The sequence below is a fragment of the Orcinus orca genome, chromosome 14 (assembly GCF_937001465.1).
Source record: "Orcinus orca chromosome 14, mOrcOrc1.1, whole genome shotgun sequence".
NCBI lineage: Eukaryota > Metazoa > Chordata > Mammalia > Artiodactyla > Delphinidae > Orcinus > Orcinus orca.
Window position 1 is genome coordinate 35,230,246 of NC_064572.1, and position 27,426 is coordinate 35,257,671.

A 27,426-nucleotide genomic window follows, 5' to 3' on the forward strand; every position below is an offset into this window, starting at 1 on the left:
GAAAGAGAAAAATTAACAGAATTTAACAAGAGAAATTAACAGAATAAAAGACAAAAATCATGATTACCAACAGAGACACGAACAAAACTTAACAAAATTAAACAACTGTTTATGATTTAAAAAAACACTCTCAGCAAAATATTGGAATAGAAGGAAACTTTCTCAATCTATTAAAAAAAGAACAAAACCCTATAGCTCCTGCATGTCAACAGAAAAATAAGCTGAGGGAGGAGAAAGAGTTGCCTAAAAAAGAATAGAACATTCCCCCAAAAAGTATTTCTATTCCCACAGGAGACAAAAAAAAATTCATGATCACAGGCTTCCCTGGTGGTGCAGTGGTTGAGAGTCCGCCTGCCGATGCAGGGGACACGGGTTCGTGCCCCGGTCCAGGAAGATCCCACATGCCGTGGAGCGGCTGGGCCCGTGAGCCATGGCCGCTGAGCCTGCGCGTCCGGAGCCTGTGCTCCGCAACAGGAGAGGCCACAGCAGTGAGAGGCCCGTGTACCGCAAACAAAAAAAAATAAATAAAAATTAAAAAATTTATGATCACAAGCCACTTATGACACTAAATGCTCAAGTGAAGAGACAAAATCTGTAGATAAAAATCCTTATAAGGATCATGAGAAGCACATCTTAGAAGCAAGGAACGACAAAGAATCAAGTAGCAATACATTACATAATACATATTCTTAACCCACCAGACACGGATTGAAAATGTGCAGATTAATGGGCAAATTGGCAGGAATGCTATCCAGCCTAAACCCCAGCTAAGCCACTCCTCTTGACCTTCCTCCGACTTAACTAGAGAAACTGATGAAGCTATTGAACCAGACTATATTGAAGGCGATGGTGAAAGTAACATATCTGTAAGAGAAGAGGAAACTTGTCTAAGGAACCGAACAATAAAGTGATGGAGGAAGCAAAAGAGCCTGGACACAGCGGCAGTCGGCCAGGAGCCAGAGTCAAAGCAGCCCCAGCATCAGTCCAAGTAGAAGTCATAGCCCTTCTGGAAGCCCAGCCCGAAGCCACAGTAGCATCACAAACCATACAATAATTAGGAATGAATTTAACAGAATGGGTGCACAAGACCTTGTATACCAAAAAACTGCAATACATTGCTAAGAGAAAGTAAAGACGACAAATAAATAGAGGGCTATGCCCTGTGCATGGGTTGGAAGACTCAGTATTGTTAAGATGTCGGTTCGCTCAAAATTCACCTACAGATTCAACATAATCCCATTCAAATCCCAGCAGGGTTTTTTTTGGTAGAAATTGACAAGTTTATTTTAAGAGTTATAAGAAAATGCAAAGAATCTAGAATAGCCAGAAAACTATTTAAGGGAAGAACAAAGTAGGACGACTTACACTACCTGATTTTCAAGTCTTCCTAGATTTTCAAGTCTTCCTATAAAGCTACGGTAATCAAGACGATGCGTAGACCAGTGACTTCCATGAACGTGAGCTCAGTGCTGTACTTCATTGGCTGTAAAATGAGTTCCTCGGTCACAAGTAATGCAAGGTGGAATAACATCTTGGTGAATAAGGTATTTTGTCAGTGCATGGATACCAGTTTGGGAAAAAAATATTGCAGGCAGGAAAAGCAAATCTATATCAAAAGTAGGTGTCTGGGGCTTCCCTGGTAGTGCAGTGGTTCGGAGTCCGCCAGCCGATGCGGGGGACGCGGGTTCGTGCCCCGGTCCGCGAGGATCCCACATGCCGCGGAGCGTCTGGGCCCGTGAGCCACGGCCGCTGGGCCTGCGCGTCCGGAGCCTGTGCTCCGCAACGGGAGAGGCCACAACAGTGACAGGCCCGCGTACCGCAAAAAAAAAAAAAAAAAGTAGGTGTCTGTGTCAATGAGATTAAAATACCACCCCTTACATGGAGGAGGTTGCTCACTGATTCACCCGAAGAATGGTGCTATGTTGGGGGCTCAGTGTTGGTCTTTGCTGTTGGCGGGTTGGCCTCTCAGCAGTGACTGTAGACAGAGACTTTAGGAGGTGGACAGTCGTCTCCATCACTGCTGCCTTGGCCACTTTGATCATGAGGCCTTTGTAAGGACAGAGGTTGCTGGGGAAAGAAACTAACTAACATCCAGAGAACAGATGATTTTATCCACCTGATTATCAAAGCATTTCTCTTATATAATTACTCTTAGGCGACTATGGGGACACAGACCTTCACATTCTGTGGTCATTCAAAGATATCTATTCACACACCTCTTCCCCAGAACCTCCCCACTGTGATCATTTAACTGTGTCCTTTCCAAGTCCCTGACCAGCCAGCCGAACCATTAGCCACTGCCCATGAATCAGAGTAGATCCATACCTCTGGTCACCTCTCATTTCAGGCAAATAGTAGCCAGTTGCACTGGGTGAAGTTCTACCCAGTGGGAGTATTTTCCTCCACTGCTGTCCTGTAGGACCACATCAGAATGGCTTCTTATTCAGATCTCAGTACAAATAAACCAACTGCAAAAAGACATTCATGAGAGATTGTAAATGGAATGTGCATTGATACTAGATTTTATTAAGACAATATTATTAATTCACTAGATGTGGTAATGAAATGGTAGCATGTCCTGTTTTGAAAAAATCCTTTATCTGTTGGAAATATATTCTGAAGTATTTGAAGGTAAGAAGATAAGACATATGGGGGATTTTACTTAAAATTTTTCATGGGAAAAAAGGAGAAGGAGAGCTCAATGGAAGAAGGATAATTGTCGAAGCCAGGTGATGAGTACGTACGTGGGGGTTCATTAAGCTGTTTTCTCTGCTTTTATATGTGTTTAAAATGTCACATAATAAAAAGCCTAAAAAATATTCTAATGAGAAGTATAGACAACCTCCCCTTATAAATGTACCTAAGAATGTAATCTGAATGTCACCTAGCCTCACCAGCCTGTGCCCTCAGAATAAGGTTAAGTTTCCACTTGGACCCAATTTATGAGGACCGAAGCCCACTCACCCATCCCTGTGCACCAGGAGCATATTCTCACCCTCTCCAGAACAACTCCACTATTCCAAGGAGTCCTCAAAAGGGTTCCACATACTAGGCCACAAACTAGGCTGAAGCTGACAGCCATCCCTCAGGCTCTGCTATTCTAGCTCCGACTTGCCTCCATCTAGGCAATGTCTCAGCATTCCTGAGAAGCTGCTTAAAGAGGCTTAATCACTGCTGCTGTTGACAAAAAAGAATGGCATAGGAAGCCCTCCAAATTAAAGGAAACTAACATACACATTAAAGGACATTAAATGCAACATATGCTCCTGAGTTGAGTCTTAGACTCGGGAAAAAATGGCTATTAAGTCATTATTGAGACCGCTGAAATTACCAAAATATGGACTGTGGATTGGATGATAGTATATTCATGCTAAACTTCCAGATTTTTATCACTGCATGGTGGTTACGTAAGAGAAGGTCTCACACTTAGCAAATACACACTGAAGTATTTAGGGTGTAAAAATAAAGCAGATACTTTGAAAATTCTCCCCCTCAACCCAGCCTCTCAGCCACACAAGTTCCCCCTGCCCCAACAGGCAATAAATGTTTCCTCATTCTTGTATGCATCCACCCAGAGGTATTTCATGCTTTTGCAAGCTAACACATGTTCTAACACCTCCTTTACACCAAAAATGGGAGCATTCTCTGTACTCTGTTCTGTGCTTGGCTCTTTCTTAATATATCTTGGAGATCATTCCATATCAGAACATGAACCATCCGCTCACTATTTTCTACAAATATGTAGTATTCCACTGGGAGATGTACCATAATTTATTTAGGCTCCATAAAATTGGTTTCCAACCTTTTGCTGTGCTTTATTAAGATCTGCAGAATAGCAACCTTCAAGGGACCCAGGAAGATTTGGGAACACAAGCATATTACAAAAGTATGAAATTAATATGGTGATAATTGTGTCAGGGATTATATTTTGAATGGTTACTAATGAATGCAATGTTTTATGTTATTAACCAGGGAAATAGACCTCAGAATGAATGATTAGTGGGTACGAAAAAACAAGAATGTGTGTGGGGAAGTCAATGTTAACAGCCCTCCGTCTTAGCCATTAAACCTGTCTGAAAGATCATTTTAACAACATGGAATTTTTTTTTCAGAACCTTAACAGACACTGAACGCAATAAGTGACGATCAAGAATAGTAGTAGAGCCACTGATGATGTTGTTGTTATTGTGTCATTAATGAAAGTACTGATAGAAAAAGAGTAGCACTTTGGGTTCATTAATAAAAGACCTGAAAAAATGCAATGAGTCACAACAAAAAACAAAGTTGCCTTTCACTTCACTCTGCCAAATAAGGCTGTCTGGAAGGGGAGGAAGTTAACAATGAACTTAGAGAGCAGGGTGAAGTGCGTACATCCATATCTATACATACACCGAGTTTGGGGTTGTAGGGACTTTCTGTTGTTGTTAATAAATATAACTCCTGTGCCCATTTTTATCTTCAATATTTTTCCTTAGGTTCTTAAATTACAGAAGATAGTGACTTAATTTGACACAGATTTAGACAATATCCCAGAAACCCAAGAGCACATATGTCACGCATCCTGACCTAAAAGCTTCTCTCTTTGCAGGAATCAGAGTCCAGCATCTCTCTTCTCTCACAGACTCACCACCTCCTGTTCTGTTACAGTAGCCTTTTATGAGTTCTCACTCCTCCAACTGGACAGTTAGCCCTTTGAGGGCAGGACTACCACATCATAATCATCTAGGCTGTGCAGACTCCACTACTCGAGCAGGTGGGGGGCAGCCCCCGCTCTCCAGACGCGGCCCAGCAGAGGCTCCATCCACAGCGTCCACTGGTTGGTGTCCCAGTGACGGTCATATAAGTCAGTGTATATACGCCGGCAGCGGTAGCATTGATATCTCCACGGCAGCAGCTTTGGAATATGATTTAGGGCATTGTGTCTGAGTATGAAGGCCCCAAGCCTAGTCTTCTAGCTTTATTGGTCAGAATAGGCTAGGTCATTCCAGAAAACAAACCCTGACCTCTCAGCAGCTCACGCAATGAGTTTATTTCCCAATCACACGCAGGTCCGTGCAGGCTGGGCAGCTCACGGGGCAGCACTTGACCCAGCGGTGACTCAGGGCCCAGCTGCTTCTACAGTGTGGCTCCCTGTCCCAGACTCCCTCTCCCAGGAGAGTGAAAGCCAAAGATCTGGCGAGAACTTTTAGGACCAGGCCTGGAAGTGCTGTACATCATTTCCCGCCATCTTCCACTGGCCTAACTGAAAGGTAGGCTGAGAAACATTGTCTTCCCGAGTGCTTAGGGGCAGAAATGGGATCAGATCCAGCCAGAGTCCACCCTCTCAGAGATTTCACGAGCCCCCCTTAGCCTTCAGAAATCCATTTGATGATTATCCCAGCCAGGCTTGGTTTCTCTATCTGCACCTAATCTCCCCGACTGACGTACAAATTGGAGGCACAGTAGAAGGTGGGGGTCCGGAGCACAGGCCTGAGCTCCACTCCAGGCTCCTGCCCTACTGCATGCTTTGGTAGGCAGGCAGCACTCCTCCGAAAATTCCAGATTAAGTGGAGTGTCTGCCTCAGGATGTTGTCGTGAGGGTTGAGTTAATGCGAGGTAGGCACCTAGAACGGTGTCGCCTGCACTCAGCACTCAGTAGCGTCGTTTATTATTTATTCCCCCCGAAGTCTTCAGCCCTCAGAGACTTCCAGGAGGAGGCAGTCAGGAAGACTCGAATGAGTGAAACAATGGATTGTAGAGGATTGAACAAAGGAAGAGACCTTAAAGGAAAATGAGTTTCTCCAGGCAGGACGCTGTGTTCTCTTTGAATTAATATAACTGCTGAGGACTTCCCTGGTGGCACAGTGGTTGGGAGTCCGCCTGCCAATGCAGGGGACACGGGTCCGAGCCCTGCTCCGGGAAGATCCCACATGCCGCAGAGCAACGAAGCCCCTGCACCACAACTACTGAGCCTGCGCTCTAGAGCCCGTGAGCCACAACTACTGAGCCCACGTGCCACAACTACTGAAGCCCGTGCACCTAGAGCCCGTGCTCTGCAGCAAGAGAAGCCACCGCAAGGAGAAGCCCTCGCACCGCAAGGAAGAGTAGCCCCCACTCGCCACTAGAGAAAGACCGCACGCAGCAATGAAGACCCAATGCAGCCAAAAATAAAAATTAAATTAAATTAAAAAAATATATATATAACTGCTGAGCCCCAAAGAAAGGGCCCCCCAGGACCTGAGTATGTCTGTCATGTGCTCCAGGGAGCCTCCTTGCCTGAGTCCAGACAAGCTTCTCCTTTTATTTTTTTTGGCCACGCCACGCAGCTTGTGGGATCTTAGTTCCCCAACAGGGGACTGAATCCAGGGCCATGGCAGTGAAAGTGCCGAGTCCTAACCACTGGACCATCAGGGAACTCCCCAAGCTTCTCCTTTTAAAGTCCTACCTTTGGGAGCTGGACTTACGGCCAGCAGGGCCGGTTATCTTGCCCAGGCTGTCCTCTGGCTCCGGGGTTGGGGTGGAGGTGGGCAAGCCTATGGGAGCCACGCCTGCATGGAAAGAGCAAGGCCGCTGCCCCCTCACCAGGCAGGTCCAGGCCTGGGCTTAGGGCGTCCAGAGGGAAAATGGTCATTCTGAAACCCCAGGCGCAAGGTGAAAACCTTCTTCTAAGTGTAAGGCATGTGGGCTCACTCTGGGGACAGGTACAGGGTGTTTGCTGCAGAGCAGAGGTGATCAGGCCTGCCTTCACTCCCGTGCTGGCCAAACTGCTTGCTGACGCTGTGAAAACCCCATCCCTAGTTTTTCCAGCAACATCTCCTCTGTTAATGCAGAGACCACACTATGAAAGAGGCAGTTTCCTGTGCCAGAGCCCAACAGGCCCAGCCCCCCACCCTCTGTAGGCTCCCATGGAGGACACGGTGACAGTGGGGAAGGTCTCTCCTCGGGGCAGCTGTAAAACATCCCTGGGGCATAAGGCTTCCCCTGGAATGTGGCCTTCTTCCAGCCAAGAACAGTTCCCGGTAATGAGCACGCTTCAGGCTGAATCCTCTTTCTCTGGAGAAAAATTTTCCAAACATGAAAGGATCGAGGTTCCTACTTTGAGAATCTCTTCCTAGAGGGTGACAGCCCAAATTCTCTGTAAAATAATAGTAGCAGAAAACAGAGCAGGGGAAGCGCGGAGGAAGTAGAGGTATGGATGCGGGGGACTCGATGACACCGCCAGGGAAATGGGCAAAGACTCTCAGCATCAGGCATTCGTTCAACAGGCTGGGCCAAGGGTACTCGGGTGCCCGTCCACTGCTGGGTGTCAGGGTGCTGGCGCAGCAAGTGGCCGACACTGGACTCTACATCTGTCATTTACCAGTCGTGAGCCTTGGACAATGTCAACTGTCGGAGCCTTAGTTTCTTCATTTGTCAACTAGAGATAAAAGTCCTTGCCCAGACTGCTTCATAAGGTTCTCCTGATGAACTAAAAAGAAAAAGGCCACAAGAACACTTTATAAACCAGAAAGGGTTGTCTTAAAACAAAGCATTGTTATCACTGCAGTTGCTAGGACAAATCTTAGCTCTCCAGGGACCTACAATCTAGTTGCAGGAATAAATTAAGATACCTGGAACAGTAAAGTGCTACATCATGGCAGTATGCACTGAGCATAAAATAATGTTAGGAAAAGTATATGCAGTAAGTTTTCTGAAAGAGAGTCAGGTGTAGAATGAATCAGACAGAACAAATTTCATGAAAGCCATGGTAAGAATTGAAATGAGTCCTGGAAAAAGAGAAAGTTGTAGAGAAATTGGAAGAAGTAAGGCATTAACTGTGTGTGTGTGTGTGTGTGTGTGTGTGTGTGTGTGTGTGTAGTAGTAGTAGTAGTAAAAAAGCGCAGCCAGGACATGTAGCATTCTAGGCTATAGACATACTCAGGAAGTGAATGGTGGGAAACGGGTCTAAAGCAGAGGCTGGCAAACTATAGCTCCACAAGCCAGTTTTTGTATAGTGTGCAAGCTAAGAATTGTTTTACAGTTTTAAAACGTTATACACTTATTAGAATGGCCAAAATCAAGAACACTGACAACACCAAACATTGGTGAGGATGTGGAGCAACAGGAACTCTCATTCACTGCTGCTGGGAACGTAGAATGATGAGACAGACACCTTGGAAGACAGTTTGGCAGTTCCTAACAAAACTAATTATACTTTACCATATGATCCAGCAATTATGTTCCTACTGAAAGGAACTGAATACTTGTGTCCACACAAAAACCTGCACACAATGCTATGGAGACAATAAAAGTATTCATGGTTGCCAGGGTTGAGGGGAGGGAGCGAAGAGTAGGTAGAGCACAGGGGATTTTTAGGGCAGTGAAACTACTCTGTTTAATACTATAATACACGTCATTATACATTTGTCCAAGCCCATAGAATATACAAAGCCAAGACTGAACCCTCATGTAAACTATGAACTCTGGATGATAATGATGTGTCAGTGTAGGTCCACCAATTGTAGCAAATGTACCACTCTGGTCCGGGATGTTGATAACGTGGGGGCAGGAAGTATATGGGAAATCTCTGTACCCTTCTCTCAACTTTGCTGTGAGCCTAAAACTGCTCTAAAAAATAAGTTTATTTTTTTTAAATGTTATAAGGAAAAGAAAAAGACGAGTAGGAGTGACATAGATCATAGTCCCACAAACCCTGAGGTATTTACTATCTGTCCCTATACTGAGGTTTACTGACCCTTGGCCCAAAGGATGAACACTAGACTGAATGACAGTGGAAATACAATATAACCCAAATTTGTGTGATGCAGCTAAACTGGTGCTGATAGAAAAATTTACAGCACTAAATAAAATGTTTACACTTAGGAAACGCCTCAAATCAATAGTTTAATGTCCCATAGTAAGAAACTAAAAATAGAAGAGCAAAGTAAACCAAACGCAAGCAGAAGGAAGAAAATAATAATAATAATAGCAGAAATAAATGAAATTGAAAACAAAAAACATAGAAAATCAATGACACAAAACCTGGCTCTTTGAAAAGCTCAATAAAATCAACAAACTTCTAGCAATACTGACAAAGAAAAAAAGAGAGAAGACATATATTATCCATATCAGGAATGAAACAGACGATATCACTACAGACTCAGCAGACATCAAAAAATAATAAGGAAATACTACAAACAACTCTACACACATGAATTTGACAACTTAGATGAAATGGACCAATTCCTTGAAAAGCACAAACTACCACAAATCACCCAATACAGTACAGATAATTTGAATAGCCCTGTAACTATTAAGGAAATTGAACTCATAATTTTAAAACTCCCAAAAACAAATTTCCAGGCACAGATGGCTTCACCACTGAATTCCGCCAAACACTTAAGAATTAACACCAGTTCTACACAATCTCTTCCAGAAAAGAGAAGATGAGGAAACTTGCCAATTCATTTTTTCCAGCTTTACTAAGGTATAATTGACAAATAAAAATTGTATATATTCAAAGTGTATAACATGATAATTTGATACATGCATACACAGTGAAATGATTACCACAACCAATTTAATTAACACACCCATCACCTTACATAGTTACCTTTGGTGTGTGTGTGGGTAAGAACACTTCAGGTCTACTCTTTTAGCATATTTCAAGTATACAATAGAGTATTGTTAACTATGGTCACCGTGCTGTACATTAGATCCTCAGAACTTATTTCATCTCATAACTGAAAGTTTGTATCCTCTGACCAACATCTCCCCATTTCCTTAAGCCCCCAGTCCCTGACAACTATCATTCTACGTTCTGCTTCTATTAGTTCTACTTTCTTAAAATCCACATATAAATGAGATGATGCAATATTTGTCTTTTTGTGTCTGGATGATTTCATTTAGCATAACATCCTCCAGGCTGATCCACGTTGTTGCAAATGGCAGGATTTCTTTTTTATAGCTGAATAATATTCCATTGTATATATAAATATAATTTTTTTATCCATTCATCCAACAATGGACATTTAGTTTGTTTCCATATCTTGGCTATTGTAAATAATACTACAATGAATAGAGGGGTGCATATAGCGCTTCAAGATCCAACTTCATTTTATCAAGTTAGTATTATTCTGATGCCAAAACAAAACAAACACATTGCCAAAAAAAAGATCAATATCCTTCAAAAATCCTTAACAAAATATGAACAAAGGGAATTCAATAATATGTTAAAAAAATTATACACCATGACCAAGTAGGGTTTATTCCGGGGATGCAAAGCTGGCTCAATATTTGAAAGTCAATGCAATCTACCATACTGACAGGCTAAAGAAGAAAAACTATATGATCAGATCTACTGGTGCAGAAAAAGCATTTGACAAAATTCAATACTCATTCATGATAAAAACTCTCAGAATACTAAGAATAGAAGGGAACATTTTTTTTTTTTTTTTTTTTGCAGTACGCGGGCCTCTCACTGTTGTGGCCTCTCCCGTTGCGGAGCACAGGCTCTGGACACGCAGGCTCAGCGGCCATGGCTCACGGACCTAGCTACTCCGTGGCATGTGGGATCTTCCTGGACCGGGGCACGAACCCGCGTCCCCTGCATCGGCAGGCAGACTCTCAACTGCGCCGGAACTTCGTTTTTTAAAAAATAGTAACAGCTAACATTTATTGAGCCCTTTCTTTTTTTTCTGGCCATGCCCTGCAGCATGTAGGATCTTAGTTCCCCAACCAGGGATCGAACCCGTGCCCCCTGCACGGGAGTCTTAACCACTGGAGCGCCAGGGAAGTCCAAGGGGAACTTCTTAATAAAGAACTGGGGTGCTGCTTTTTTTTTGGAAATGATAAAATTAACAAACCTTTAGCTAGACTAAGAAAAAAGAGAGAAAAGATGCACATAAATAAAATCAGAAATGAAACAGGAGACATTACAACTGGTACCATGGAAATACTAATGATCCTAAGACTACTATGAACAATTATATACCAATGAATTGGAAAACCTAGAAAGGTGGAATACTTTCCAGAAATATGCAACCTTCTAAGGGTGAATAATGAAGAAACAGAATATATGAACAGACCAATAATGAGTTAGAAGATCTAATCAGTAATCACAAACCTCCCAACAAAGAAAAGCCCAGGACCAGATGGTTTCACTGGCAAATTCTACCAAACATCTGAAGAAAAATTAATGCCAATGCTTCTCAAACTCTTCCAAGAAAACTGAATAGAAGGGAACACTCCCAAACTCATTTTATGAAGCCAGAATGAAATCTGATACCAAGCCATATAAGGATACTACAAGGAAAAAAAAAAACTAGAGACCAACATCCCTGATAAATATAGGTACAAAAGTTCTCAACAAAATATTGACAAATCAAATTCAATAGCACATTAAAAGGATCATATGCCATGATCAAGCTGGATTTATCCCTGGGATGCAAGGATGGCTCAACACATGCAAATCAATAAATGTGATACACCAACTAATAAAATACGTAAAATCATATGATCATCTCAATAGATGCAGAAAAAGCATCTGACAATATTCAATATCCTTCCATTATAAAAACCCTCAACAAATTGGGTATGGAAGGAACATATCTCAACATAATAAAGGCCATATATCACAAGTCCACAGCTAACATCACACTCAATGGCAAAAAGTTGAAAGATTTTCCTCCGAGATCAGGAACAAGACAAGGATGCCCACAATCACCACTTCACGTCAACATAGTACTGGAAGTCCTAGTCAGAACAATTAGGCAAGAAAAAGAAATAAAATGTATCCAAATCAGAAAGAAGGGGGTAAAATTGTCTCTGTTTGCAGGTGATATGATCTTATTTATAAAAAACCCTAAAGACCCCACCAAAAAAGACAAAGAATACACGAATCCAGTAAAGCTGCAGGATACAAAATCAACATACAGAAATCAGTTTCATTTCTGTACACTAACAATGAAATATCTGAGAAAGAAATAAAGCAATCCCATTCATAGTCATATCAAAAGCAATAAGATAGGAATAAATTCAACCAAGGAGGTAAAAGATCTGTACACTGAAAACAACAAGACTTTGATGAAAGAAATTGAAGACACAAACAAATGGAAAGATATCCCATGTTCATTAATCAGAAGAATTAATATTGTTAAAATTTCCCTACTACCTAAAGCCATCTATAGATTTATGTAACCCCTAACAAAATTTCAATGGCATTTTTCACAGAAATGGAAAAAAATCCAAAAACTTGTGTGGAATCACAAAAGACCACAAATAACCAAAATATCTTGAGGAAAAAGAACAACACACTTTCTAATTTCAAACTATATTACAAAGCTATAGTAATCAAAACAGTGTGGCACTGGCATCACAATAGATACAAAGACAAATGGAACAAAATCAAGAGCTCAGAAATAAACCCTTACATATATGGTCAACTAATATTTGACAAGAGAGCCAAGAATACTCAATGGGGAAAGGAGAAGCTCTTCAATAAATGACATTGGGAAAACTGGATAACCACATGCTGAAGAATAAAATTGGACCCCTATCTTACATTACTCACAAGAATTAATTCAAAATGGATTAAAGATTGAAACATAATACTGAAACCACAAAACTCCTAGAAGAAAACATAAGGACAAAACTCCTTGACAATGGTCTTGGCAATGATATTTTGGATGTCACACCAAAAGCATGAGCAATAAATGCAAAAATAAACAGGTAGGACTACATCAAGCTAAAATGCTTCTTCACAGCAAAGGAATCCATCAATACAATGAAAAGGCAACCTACTGAATGGGAGAAAATATTTGCAAATCATATATCTGATATGAAGCTAATATCTAAAATGTATAAAGAACTCATACAATTCAGTCGTAAAAAGCAAACAATCTGATTTTAAAATGGGCAGAAGATCTGAATAGACTTTCTTCCAAAAAAGACACAGATGGCCAACAAATACATGAAAAGATGCTCAACAACATTAATCATGAGGGAAATCAAAACCACAATGAGATAACACCTCACCCCTGTCACAATGGTTATCATCAAAAAGACATGACATAAGTGTTGGTGAGGATGTGGAGAAAAGGGAACCTTGAGTATTGTTGGTGGGAAGGTAAACTGCTGCAGCCACTATGAAACACAGTATGGAGTTTTCTCAAAAAATTTAAAATAGAATTACTACCATATAATCCAGCAATTCCACTTCTGGGTATTTATCCAAAGAGAAAAAAATACTAACTTGAAAAGATGTACGTGTCCCATGTTCTTTGCAGCATTATTTACAATAGCCAAGACATGCAAACAACCTAAGTGTCCATCGATGGATAAGTGAATAAAGAAATTGTGGTATAACATATACAACGGAAAATTACTCATCCATAAAAAAGGAATGAAATATTGCCATTTGTGGCAACATGGATGAACCTCAATGGCACTATGCTAAGTGAAATAAGTAAGACAGAGAAAGACAAACACCATATGATTTCTCTTATACATGAAAACTTTAAAAAAAAGTTGCACTCATAAACACAGAGTAGAATAGTGGTTACCAGGGGCAGATGGAAGGATGCTGGTCAAAGGATACAAGCCTGCCATTATACGATGAATAAACTCTAGGGATCTGAGCATGGTACAGCATGGTGAATACATTTAACAACACTACACTGTGTACTTAAAATCTGCTAAGAGAGTAAACTTTTAGCATTCTCACAACAGCAACAAAGGTAACCATATGAGGTAATGGCTGTGTTGACTTGATTGTGGTAACCATTTCACAAAGTATAAGTATGTCAAATCATCACATCATGCACTTTAAATATATACAATTTTAATTTGAGATTATACTGTAATAAAGCTGAAAAACAGAACATCTGCAGATGACATAATAATCTACATAGAAAACCTAGGCAATATACCAAAGCAAAACCAACAAAAAACAACACCCATCTCCTAGAGCTAATAGTAAGATTGTAAGATACAAGTTCAACTTATAAAAATCAATTGTAGGGCTTCCCTGGTGGCGCAGTGGTTGAGAGTCCGCCTGCCGATGCAGGGGACACGGGTTCGTGCCCCGGTCTGGGAAAATCCCACATGTCGCGGAGCGGCTGGGCCTGTGAGCCATGGCCACTGAGCCTGCGCGTCCGGAGCCTGTGCTCCGCAACGGGAGAGGCCACAACAGAGAGAGGCCCGCGTACCGCAAAAAAAAAAAAAAAAAAAAAAATTAAATGCTTGAGTGTAAATGTAACGAACATACAGGACTGAATATAAAACAGAAAATGCTGATGAAAAAAATTAAGAATGTTCTAAATAAATAGACATAGCATGTTCATGGATCAGTACACTCAACACAGTGTTGAGATAGATAGAGAGAGAGAGAGAGAGAAATTCCTATCCAGATCTCAGGAAGATTTTTTTCAGATATAGACAAGTTATTCTAAAATGTATATGGAAAGGCCAAGGAATTAGAATGGCTAAAACAGTTTTGGAAATGATGAATGAAGTGGGAGAAATAACTCTGCCCAATTTCAAGACTGATTACATAGCTCAGTAATCAAGACTGTGTGATATTGTTGGAGTAATAGACACAAAGATCAATGGAACAGAATAGAGCTCCCAGAAATAACTCCATACAAGTACAGCCAAATGCTTTTTTTCAATGTCAAAGCAATCTAATGCAGGAAGGATGGTCTTTTCAACAAATGGTGCTGGAGCAACTAAAAGACACCCATAGGAAAAAAAAAATGAACCTTGACCTAAACCTCACATCTTATGTGCAAAGTAACTCAAAATGGGTCATAGATTTAAATGTAAGACTATAAGACTTCTAGAAGAAAACAGAAGAAAATCTTCAGCACTTGGAGCTTGGTGAAGACTTCTTAGACATAACACCAAAAAAGAGTCCTTAGACATGACAATTCACAAAAGAAAAAAATTCATAAACAGGACTTAACAAAATGAAAAACTTTTGATAAAGGGATGAAAAGATAAGCTATAGACTGGGAGAAACTTTCGTAAATCACATATCTGACAAAGGACTCATCTCTAAATAGATAAAGAATGCTCAAAGTTCAACAATAAAAAAGCCAAATAATCCCATTAGAAAATTGGCAAAAGACATGAAGAAATGTTGCAGCAAAGAACATATAAAGATGACAAATAAGCACATAAAAAGATGTTGAACATCATTAGCCATCAAAGAAATGCAAATGAAGACCATAATGAGCTTTTACTACATGGAGAGGCTGAAGCAGTTAGAATTTGCAAGGCAGAGTCCTGGAGAGGAGAGAGCTTTGCAGAGAAAGAGCTCCAAAAATCTGCAGAGGAGTCTAAATCTTTGGCTGAGTATAAATCTGAGCATGCATAGGGTAAAACTCAATGAGGTTGGTAGAAAACAACTAACAAGGAAAGACAATTTTCCAGGGAGCTCTAAGCCAAACAATTCTCAGACCTCACACAAGGCTGGGAATCATTTTAACTCCTACAATAGGTGGAGGAACTTTGTTGAATACATAGGGGATTTAGTAGAAATCACATAAGTGTCATGTCCTAATAGTGTGGCTAAAATAACCCTACAGTACAGGAAAATCTAGACCTGCCCTTTAAAACTTAAAGAATAAGCTTGAAAAGGATTGATATGAACCATCTTAACTGCCTGCTACAACAAAACCAAACACTCTTTAAAGTAATGCAACAAAATAAAGCACTACTAAACACAAGATTTAAAATGTCATACACAATAAAAAATTAGGCATATGAAGAAGAAAGAAAGTGCTACCCATAACCAGGGGGAAAATCAGTTAGTGAAAAGAAAAATCCAAATCACATACATGACGGGAGCGTGTCAAGTTGTCAGGAGGCAAATTAAAGGAGCACCCAAAGGTCAGGTCAGGGATATTTTAAATAACAAAATATAATAGTAATAATGGATTATAACCCATAGAATGAAATAAATATCCATGAGTCCACACTGTTATAATGAATACATGAAGGAGAAGGGCTAGCTCTTCCTTTCAGTAAAATTCCAATTTGTACATGTAGAAGAAATGAAAATAGAAAATCATTTGGGAAATACCATGGTAATAATTATTGCTGGCAAAACCTTTCAATGGATGCTAAAAGTATGATAAAAAGGAGATATTTCATTGGTCTCAAAATATCACAAAGCTACTGGAATTAATAAGGGTTTAGCAAGGTCGCAGGATACAAGGTCAATAAACAAAAATCAATAGTATTTCCATATACTACATACCAGCAACAAACAACTGGAAAATGATATAAGAACAGCCAAAACTATATACGCAAGATTTGCACATTGAAAACCTACAAAGCAATCCTAAAATTTAAAAAGACTTGAATAAATAGATATACCATATTTATGGATTAAAATACTCGATATTACCAAATGTCAATTTTCCCCAAATTGATCTACAGATTCAATGTAATCCCTATCAACATCTCAGCAGCCTTTTTGTAGAAACTGATAAACTGACTCTAAAATTTACATGGAAATGCAAAGAACCTAAAATAGAATTTGAAGGACTCACAGTACCTGATTTTAAGTTTTATTATAAAGCTACAGTAATCAACAATGTGGGGGTGGGGGTGGTGGTGGGGGGTGGACTTCCCTGGTGGCGCAGTGGTTAAGAATCCGCCTGCCAATGCAGGGGACACAGGTTCACGCCCTGGTCCGGGAAGATCCCACATGCTGCGGAGCAACTGAGCCCACGTGCCACAACTACTGAGCCAGCGCGTGCGGCTAGAGCCCGTGCTCCGCAACAAGAGAAACCACCGTCATGAGAAGCCCGCGCACCACAACGAAGAGTTGCCCCCGCTCGCCGCAACTAGAGAAAGCATGCACGCAGCAACCAAGACCCAACGCAGCCAAAAATAAATTATTTAAAAAAAATACAGGGCTTCCCTGGTGGCTCAGTAGTTGAGAGTCCGCCTGCCGATGCAGGGGACACGGGTTCGTGCCCTGGTCTGGGAGGATCCCACATGCCGCGAAGCGGCTGGGCCCGTGAGCCATGGCCACTGAGCCTGCGCATCCGGAGCCTGTGCTCCGCAACGGGAGAGGCCACAACAGTGAGAGGCCCGCGTACCGCAAAAAAAAAAAAAAAAAAAAAAAACAAACAATGTGGGGGATTGGCTTAAGGGTAAGCCATGTGATTGACGGAACATAAAGTTCAGAAATGGACTCCATTCAAATATGGTCAATTGACTTTCAATGGGGGAAAGGAGAGTGTTTTCAACAAATGGTGCAGGAACAACTATACACCTTTACTAGTTGAGGGGAAAAAAAGGGAAACTCAATCCTTTCCTCATACCATACACAAAAATTGACTTTGGATGGATTGCAGAATGGTTATAACAACTTTATTCATAATAGCCAATATTTGGAAACAACCCAAACCAAATCAAGTGAATGTATAAACAGAGCCTTGTATATCCAAACAATGGACTATCACTCAGCCATAAAAAGGAACAAACTATTGCCAAATTCAACAACATGAATGAATCTCAAAAACATCATGCTAAGCAAAGAAGTTAGACACGGGCTTCCCTGGTGGCGCAGTGGTTGAGAGTCTGGGGACGCGGGTTCGTGCCCTGGTCTGGGAAGATCCCACATGCCGCGGAGCGGCTGGGCACGTGAGCCATGGCCTCTGAGCCTGCGCGTCCGGAGCCTGTGCTCCACAATGGGAGGGGCCACGGCAGTGAGAGGCCCGCACCGCAAAAAAAAAAAAAAAAAAAAAAAAAGAAGTCAGACACAAAAGAGGACACACTGCATAATTCTACTTATAGGAAGCTCTAGAAAGGGTAAAGCTAATTCGTTGGACCAGAGAGCAGATCAGTGGGTCTAGGGCTGGGGGTGAATGGTGGGGAATGACTGAACGAGGGAAAAGTCCTCTACCTGGATTGTGATGATGGTTACAAAAGTGTTAACATCTGTCAAAGCCCTTCAAACTGTACATTTTAAATAGTCATATTTTATTGTATGTAAATCAGACCTCAATAAAATTGATCTTTAAAAAGTAACTGTAAATATTATAATCTTCTGCTCATCCCTGCATATCTATATATGCAGATATATCATCCCCCAAATCTGTGGTCCTCAAAACAGCAGTCACCTGGGAGGATTGTTTAAAAACTCATCTTCCCAGGCCCATCCCCAGGAGTAGGTAGGGGGCCTGGGAGTTGACATTTGAAACAAGCATTCTAGATAATTCTGACTCAGGCAACCTCAAGTCCACACTTTGGAAGACTTGTCCTAAGTGGACTGTGGCATTAGATTTTACTCCTGGATCAGAATAAGGCCATGTTTGGCCATCTGGTAAGCGCAAATCTGAGATTTACTCAGGCCTGGCATTTCCAATTTACAGCAGAAGGTGATACTGGAGCTATCATGGCAGATAGTGTGATACACTCTCTTCATTTTAATCCCAGCTTGAATGACTCTGACCAAGCCACGCCCCTCATCTGTGAAATGCAGTTAGAGTTGCTGCCCTGGCAACCTTTCTAACCGGTGCGGACCAACTGAAAGTTTTTGAATAACTCTCAACCATTGGTAGGCTTTAGCCCCACCCAGGTTGCCAGGGTAACCAGGCCTGCTGAGACTGGCCCCGCCTCCCAGGCCCAAGTCACCAGTAGAGAGAGGAAGGCAAGGAAGAAGGGCTTACAAAGAAGCCCTCACGGTGCTCTTCTCCCCCTCAAGGCAGGAAAGAGGCTGGGAGATGGGGAGAAAGGGAAACAGGCAGTCCTTTCAAGGGTTTAGGGAGCCAGGGCCTAACATGGGTCCTACAAACGCAAAAGCCTCCTAAAGCTGTTTTACAGAAGCTGGGTCGGAAGAAGGCCTCAGAGCTGCTGTCAGGCATGGAAGGAGCCACCATGAGAAGCCACTGCCGAGGAGAAAACCCTCCTCAGTCCTGAAGGGAAGAAAGCTATGCCACCATGGGTCCCCAGCTGGGAGTGGGCCCAGGTTTCTCATAAAGGGAGTATATGAAAAGGCATGGGGAATGGTGAAATAAGGATTCAGCAAAAGCTGCAAACTGACCTATATAAACCTATTAAAATATAACAGAACCAAAGCCTGTTAGCACAAAATGGGGGGGGGGGCAGTGCCGGGGGAGCCAGGTGGTAGAGAGGGAGTAGAGAAGTAAAATCCCAAAGAATTAGCCTCAGGGGACTGGAGTTAACTAACTGCGCACAAAATGCAGCTCTGAGCTTCTTGGCAGTGCAAGCAGAGAAAGGAGCTGATGGGTGACATCAGACTTCCACTTCCCTAGTAGAAGGCAGCATAAGCACCAATTTTTCAGGAAAGGAAACTGATTTCCTGACTCCCAAGCAAGACAGCAAGCCACAGCTTCTCCTTATATTTCTTTCCACTTGAAATGGGGATTCAGCATCTGTAGCAAAGGGAACTCTTCAAAGAGATGATAGTGAGGGGTTTCAAATCAAGGAAAAAGAGGAACAGTTTAGCTCAGGAGGAAGAACGAGGTTGACTAGAGGCTACAGCCTTGAAGCTAATGAAGCTTAACTTCAAAACCCCACACACATAGGGCCTCTCCCCAAGTTCTCTCCCCTTTTTCTGTCTGTCCAACGAAAACTGTAGAGATTTGGTGTTTTGGTTTCACTGATTTTACAAACCCAAATCGATGCATGGGCACAGAACGGGATTGAGAAGCAAAAGCAAAAGCAGTAAGTGCCCTCCTAAAAGCCCGGCACGTTGGCAAGTTAGCCTGGGAAACACTTTGACCTCGACCACGAGTTGCTGGGGAAGCCAGGAAGGAGCTGGCTGGCAAGGCCAGGGACACAGGACCTCATGAGCTACTGTGGAGGGGTCCAGGGTTGGAGGGTGGTGGGCCCAGCACCAGGAAGTAGCTCAGCCTCCCCCGACTACCTTACTGTCAGTCTTGAGGCCTGGCTGCTGATCTGCCCCCTCCCAGCATATCCAGGATGCCCTGCTGGGGTGTGAGGATACTGCGGGTACAACACCAGGCCCGGGAGTGCACTATGTGTAGTTCTCTTATGGTACTTACCTTCCCTCCTCCTTTCATAATCATGTGTACTTAATCTTCCCAACAATATGTCCCTTGTTGCCAAGGGCAAAATCGTCCATGTCTCTGCTCCATCCAGGAGCTCTTAAATTTTGCACAAAATATATGTCAACACACTCTTGGGGCTTTGATCCAAAGGGAAGTAAAAGAAATAGGAGACTGTGAGCTCTGAGCTTCCAGAAGTTCCAGTCCTATTGTAATAAGACACTTGTAAGCAAACTCAGCCCCACAGTTCCTCATTTGCTGTGATCAGTTACACAGCAAATGAGTTTCCCATGGTCAGGAGCAGAGATGGGTGTGGGTTTGGTGGAGGCTGGAAGTTTATAAAATTGGGAGATCTTCTCTAAGAAAACGTAAGATTACAAATATAAAATAAGGCCCAGAGCTTGGGAGTGTGGGGTCCTGAAGGTTAAGCTTCAAAAACTTCAAGGGTAAATAGCCTGTGGTCTTTGCAAGTGGCTGGCGCTAAAGGGGTTAAAGAGATGGGACCTGAACTTGCTGAGCCTTGACCCGGGCAGCCTTTGGAAAGACCCAACAAAAAGGGCGGTGTGGCAGGATGAGATGTAAGAAAGAGATGTAAGAATGCCAGAGACCTGCTGGGGGAGCCAGTGAGCAAACCAGTGCAGCCAGACAGGAACTTTTGCAAAGTAAAGGTAGAGAGAGAGACGCTAGGAACCAGCTAGTCAGACTGGGGAGGCCTTGAGTGCAGGCTTAGGCATCTGAATGGCATTTCGCTGGTTATGGGAGCCGTCAATGTTTTTATTTTTTAAATGTGGTTGAGTGACTTGCATAAAGAAATGTTTTAGGAAGATCAGCCCAGTTGAATTGTACAAGGCAATGAAACAGAAACCTTTTTACAAGAGTCCGGGCTTGGGTGATAAGAGCCTGAACCTAGGCTGTGGCTGTATGGAAGCAAAAGAAAATAATCAACTCGATGCGCTTTGGTGATTTAGGTACCAAGAGAGGAAGGATTCCAAAATGATTGAGGGTTCTTCTGGGAAAGTCAGGAAGGAGGGCAGATTCGAAGGAGAAAAACAGAAGAGGAGAATTTGAGACATCCTGGATTTGAGGTGATTAAAAAAAAAACTATGGATGTTGAGATGGTCACCTGATGCCTGGGAATTGAGGAATACAGGTCTTCATTGGTACACAGAGCTCTCATTCATTCATTCATTCATTCAGGATGCATTTGTTGGTAACCTTTGGCACACCCAACCCTGTGTTAGGTGTCAAAGGAATGTAAAAGATGAAAGTGTTCCCTCCCTCTGAAGAATTAAATTTAGGATCTCAAGAGAGAAGAGACAGAGGTGAAACTAGTTGAGTAAGGCAGGGTCTGTTGTGTCTACAAATGAGCAACCCGGAGGTGCGGGTGGGGGGCTGGCTGTGACATTTGTCACTGTGTTGTTCTATAGAAAGTATTCTGCTCGAGTGACTCGCTGTCATGTGGATATCCCCTTACTTCTCCTCCACTCCACTCATGTTCCTCCCCAAATGGCAGACTTGTCTGAAGAGAACAGTGTTCCCAGAGGCCACAACTGTCCTCCGGTCAAGGGTCCCTTGAGTAAAATGAGTGGTGCAGACAATAAAAGCGATGCCACTTATCAGAACGGTGAAATCCCTATGAGAGGAGGCACAGCTGGGGGCAATGCTCCTGGACCCTGGAGAAGGTCAGACTGGATCTGAGTCCTAAGTGATTGAGGGGCTGGCTTCAGTGGAATGGAAGGAGGGGGAGGGCAGACCTGGCCCTACGAGATAAGTGCCAATTGCCATCTGCTAGAAAGCAACCTGATATTTGGGAAATCGTCTTCAACCCCAAAACCTCAGCCACTAGGAGGAGGAAACAGTCTTCCCAATGGCAGCTGTGTTAAAACACAGAAGACGTCCCCTAGGAAGGTGATGTGAGACCACAGGGAAGCTCTCCTGACTTTCCACATGCTGCTCCCTCTGTCTGGAAAGGCTTCACCAAGAAGAAAACATGGGAAACGAAGAAGGGGAAACGAGGACCAGAGGTGGGCAGACAGGAGCAACAAGGTCCCGGGAGGAATGGGCAACAATTCCAAGATATTTAAGTGAATTGAAACTCCCAAATTCAACCTTGAAGACGTTTTCTTAGCAGTGAGCTCACCAGAGCTGTTTTTGCAGTCATTTAAAATGAATAGAGATGATCTCCTGCATGGTTTTTTTTTAACTTCTATCACTGAAGTATGTGTTTCAATTTCCCTTGTTCATGATACCCTTTCCTGAACTTTTTATGTGAATGTGTATAACACATACATTTAAAAGCAGCCACTTAGAGGGCAATCTGAAATCAACAGGGCTTGATTTTCCTCTTAATTGCTAGTCAAGCAGTGTGTCCTCACAGTTTTAAGAAAAAAGATGATTCACTGCAGACCTCCCAAACATACCTGAGAGATGGTAGTATTCCCAGAGATGCCACATCTAACTATCCTGACTCTGTGTCTCCTTGGATGCCTTTAGTCTCTTTAGGAGTTTTATTTACCTGCCCTGAATAAAGTGAAGACAGGAGGGATCAGAAGAAGGAAGGAAGTAGCAATCAAATTAATTTTGCCACTTATTCCCACCTGGCCACCAGGGTACAATCTGATGCTGAAGCTGCGAGTAGGATGAGGGTTTGCCGTCATTTCCCCAAATGGTCACACCCCATATTGATGGAGAGATGGCCCATATGACAAGAAGAGCTGGTTACTTCTTGGACAGTTGAATGTATACCCGGTGATGCGTGCTGAATCAGCTCCCACACCTTCAGCCAGAGATAAGGGGCTAAGGTCCCGGTGACTTTGCCTGTAACTTCTATTGCCCTGTATCCACAAAGCCAAGCTTCTTGTCCTGAGCCTTGAAACACTGCTCACACCAAAGAATCCTACCGTTCCTGCTGCAGGGGGAAGCTTGCTCACAGACTTAAAGCTCTTCCTAATTGGAAACAGAAAGGGGCCTTCGATATGAAGTAGGATCCCTTTGTTCACTGAGTAGGAAATGTTTTAACAAACTGAAAAATACTGAGTATGAATGCCCACACACCCCTACCTAACTCTAGCAGACCCAACTATTTTACTCTTATGGTTCAGATCTTTTTTTTTTTTAAAGTAAGATGCTGGTGCCCATGAGGCTTCTATTCTGGCGTGAGGGCAAACACGATAACCAGAAGAGCTTTCTGTAACAAAACACCTAGAAAATGTTGGGTGTAATTTAGAAAACTTAATTTTAATGCATAGCTGAGCTTGCAAGAAGGTAAGGGAAACACCCCCAGGGGCTGGAGCACCAAGGGAACAGAATTCCAGAGCGCTGACCATGAGCAGCTGCCGTATGTAGCTGCCTAAGGTGGGAGAATGTGGTAGGAAGGGCTATGTTTTAGGAAGCTTGACCTTCAGTGCCCATGCAGGGAGAGGAGACAGAGCCTCTGGCCTTGCCAGGGCGTGCTGGGACCAAGGCCCTCCTCACACAGATACAGAAAATTGGGACTCTCTAAAAGCAATACTTACTCTCAGATAAAGGGGAAATTAGAAAAGTTCACACGGGAAGACAGTCCCCAGAGAATTCTTAACCAAGGTCTAGGACTCAGACTTTGGAGTTGAAATACACACTCCCCTCATATTTGGGGAACTCAAAAAATTGACACTGAGCCGATGATGTCCCTAGGTTACCCGGCAGAAGCAAATGAAATCTCTCTGTACAGGACCCACCCACAAGCTAGGCCTCACAAGGATCCCACAGATAAAGCCCTGTTAAAGATGAGCTCATAGCCCAGGCGGTGATACACTGAAAGGAACAATCTACCCCTTGGCTTATACCTTCCCCCACTTTTTTCAGCTACAAGATGCCCCTGCTGTGGGGTACCAACTGCTCCTGTTATGCAGCAGAATTAAGAACTGTGTGCCCCTCCCCTAGTCTATTCCCTCCCTCCCTGAGAGTAACCACTAAATCCCTGCTAATTCCCATGCATCATTTTAAACTACACTGAGTGATTCCATAAATAACATATACATTTGTCTGCAATCTCAAGCTTACAGAAGATGACAGTGATGCTCTGGAAAAGGCCTGTTTTTGCTGGGAGCTCATCTCTAAATGAAGTGCACATTCCGGTCTCGACAGAGGCTGAGCGTTCCCCATGACTCTCTGCGTGAGGGTGATGAACCCTCCTAGCACCGGGATCATCAGGGAGCTGTCAGCAACTCAAGGGCAGGCTCGTGTCTGATTCATGGGCCCTTGTATCTTCAGTTCTTAGAAAAGACCCTGGCACACTGTCAGTGCTCCATCAGAAAGCCAACTGGAGGATGTATGACCTGGGCGACAACACAGCAGGGTCCGTCCAGAGGCAATGGAGTGACAGCCACTCCCCCGGCCCAGCATAACCTACAAATCCCCGACTCTGCAAGTCCACGTTCAAGGCAGCCATGTGGGAGGAGGAGAAGAGAGAGCCCTGAGATGGGGCAGGCTCTGAACCCTCTACCCACAGCCACCGAGACCCCGAAATGGGCATGGCACTGATGGCAGCACCCCTTCTCAGGGCTCACAGGTCCCCACCCTTTGGCTTATGTTTTCTCCCCACACTTGTCAGCTACAAGTTACCCTATGATACCAACTGTTTTTCCCATGCAGCCTTTTCCCACCCTGATCCACTGTGGTTTCCATGAAGGTTTTTGCCATGACTGAGCTGATGATGCTATGTGCTTGAAGAGCTAAGCCCAGAGCACAGGGCCTCTAGAAAGTGACAGCCTGAAGGAGTTGAAATGCAGCTAGGCGGTATCAGCTCGGGTTCAAGGCCTCTTCCCACTCCAAATGCTAATGGCAGAGTGCCTGCGCCGGCTGCTACCCCAACCTTGAAGGGGCACCACAGACCCCGTCTCTTCTGTTATTATCATACCTTGTCTCCTGTGGAGTCTCTGAAGTGATGTTCCTCCTGCCGCTGGACTTGGCCCCTTGAGCCCAAACAGCACACTGTGCGTAGCCTTTCAAAACAATGTTTACAGATATGGAGGCCAGGAAGAGAAGGGAGGAAGCAGGGAGTTCCAGGAAGGAGCATTTTGAGTTCTGAAATAGACAAACATTAGCTCTAACCTGGCATGAGCTTTTCTGAAACACAAATGTGATTGTATAAGTCCCCTCACTCATCGCCGTGAAATTCTTCGACTCCTAGGGAAAATGCCACATTTCTGTCTGTCACCGTTAATTATCCCACTTTCTCCCTTCTACATGCTTTTGTCCCACCATCCTTAAAGCTGGGCTCCTTCCTGACCCCATCAATGCCCTGGCCCTCCTGGCCTTTCTACCTGCACTGCCCTCCCCTCACTACCCCTCCCACCCAGACTCACTGTTGGTGCAGCAAACCCTTCTCACTTGTCTCATTTGTCATCCAGGAAGTTTTAGCTTCCCTGTGAAAACTTCTAAAACTGGCTCAGTCAGATGGAAGTAATTTTCTGTCATCACAGTCAGTGTTCCCTTTTGATGGTCCTTGTCCTTTGGGGTCCCAAAAGTGACTTTTAAAAAGAGAAGAAAAGACACAAACCAATAAGACCGGTGAGCCCTTGGGAGACACCCCCCACCCCCCGCACCGACTAGGGCATCACAGCAGAATTACCTGTCTCAAAGGGGTGTCTTTGACCAAAATTCACTCAACTCACAGGAATCCCTTTCCCCAGACAAGCAATTCACCACCTTGCCCCATTTCTACATTCTTTCAACTACCATGGCCCCCACCAGCTCAAATAATGCTGGCAAGGAGGGACTCTCTCTACAGAGATGGGCTACAACACTTGCCCACTGCCTATCTCCTGGTTGTCACTCATCTTGTGACAGAACCTCTGCCCAGAAGCACTCAGGGATCCTGCCTGTAGGAGCCATCGTGACCCTAGGGCCCGCTCTTGTCCCATATCCAGCATAAACAGGACAGCTGGAAAATCCCTGAATGGGAACAATCCTCAACAGAGCTCTACCACGGCACTCAGGCATCCACGCATAGCTGCGTGGCAGGCCTCTCTCCCCACAAGGCTGTGAGCTCCTCGGGACAGGGACCATGTCTTATTCACCTTTGTTCCCCTGTGCCCAGCACATGCAGGTGTTCAATGAATAAGAGCAATGACTGGCACTTGGAAGGGCCAGTTAGGAACCAGGGAGGGTGGGACATGACAAGGAAGGATTCTCTAATCCAAATCTGCACTATCAACCAGGGCTGAGTGGGTCTCTGGATGGAAAAGGCAATGCAGATTTAGGCGATAAATAACAACCCGGTCCACCCAGCCCAGCGTGAAGACTGGCTGTCTAAGAGATGGAACAGTCTAGAGAGCTGGGCTTCTGACAGTCACCACCAGACACTTCTTCTCATTTCCTGTCATTTTACTAGATGCTATGCCCACAGGTCAAGGCCTATTTCAAACATACTTTAGCTGGGAAGTCTACCTGACCTCTTCCAACCACCACTTCCTATCTCCCAGGAAGGAGTTTGCCTTTGTCTGACCTCCTGGAGCCCGGGGCCCAGAGGGCCCACTCAGGTGTGAAGGCAGGATAGACATCAGCAACTGAAACAAACAAAAACGCCAGTTAGGTAACCAAGGAATTCGGGCACACATCTGCTTGTTGCTACTTGCATGTACTCTCTCTTGAAGAATTCCCTGGAAACATAAGCAGTTCTCATTGAGACATGGCGGCCTCTGGGGAAGGGGACAGGACTGGGGGCTGAGTCCCAAGAGTGAGCAAGGGAGGCATATCTGAACTGGATGTTCTTCAGAATGTTTGGGTTTTGACCATATGCACGCAATACTGTTAAAAAGGACTCAAGAACTAAATATCAGACCACAGAAAATCGCAAATTCCAAAATGCAACAATCTTTTGAGGCTATAATTACAGACCTAGTCATAAATAAATGAAGTCTCAACAACACTAAAACAAGATACATGACAAGAAAACAGAAGTCTAAAAGTCTCTTCTCAAGCAGCAAACAAAATCAAGACTATAATGAGCAACTACTCTGAGAGTAGAATCACTATATATTTAAATGGGTTGAAAGCAGGATTTCTCAGAGGAAAATTCTTTGGTTTTTTGGGGTTTCTTTCCCCCCTTTTTTTTTCTTTTTTCCTTTCCTTTGCGGTACTCAGGCCTCTCACCACCGTGGCCTCTCCCACCGCAGAACACAGGCTCCGGACACACAGGCCCAGCGGCCAGGGCCCACGGGGCCAGCTGCCCCGTGGCACGCAGGATCCCCCCGGACCGGGGCACGAACCCGTGCCCCCCGCCTTGGCAGGCGGACCCCCAACCACTGCGCCACCAGGGAAGCCCGAAAATCTTTGTTTTTAATGCTTATGTATCAGGAAAAACTAAGAGAAAATAAGGGAAGAAAAAAGGTCAGAAAGGAAGAACTGCCAGGAAACCACAGGGAAGGAAGAAAAAGTT

At 43.6% G+C, this 27,426-nt stretch overlaps 1 long non-coding RNA gene across 1 annotated transcript; it reads right to left on the reverse strand.

Annotated features, from left to right (window-relative positions):
• Window positions 1–901: 901 nt before the first annotated feature.
• On the reverse strand, window positions 902–27,362 carry LOC125961099 (uncharacterized). Its single transcript, XR_007471414.1, has 3 exons — window positions 24,904–27,362; window positions 2,326–2,468; window positions 902–1,483 (listed from the first exon to the last, which is right to left on the reverse strand). It is a non-coding gene; the product is annotated as an uncharacterized LOC125961099 (long non-coding RNA).
• Between the last annotated feature and the right edge of the window lie 64 nt (window positions 27,363–27,426).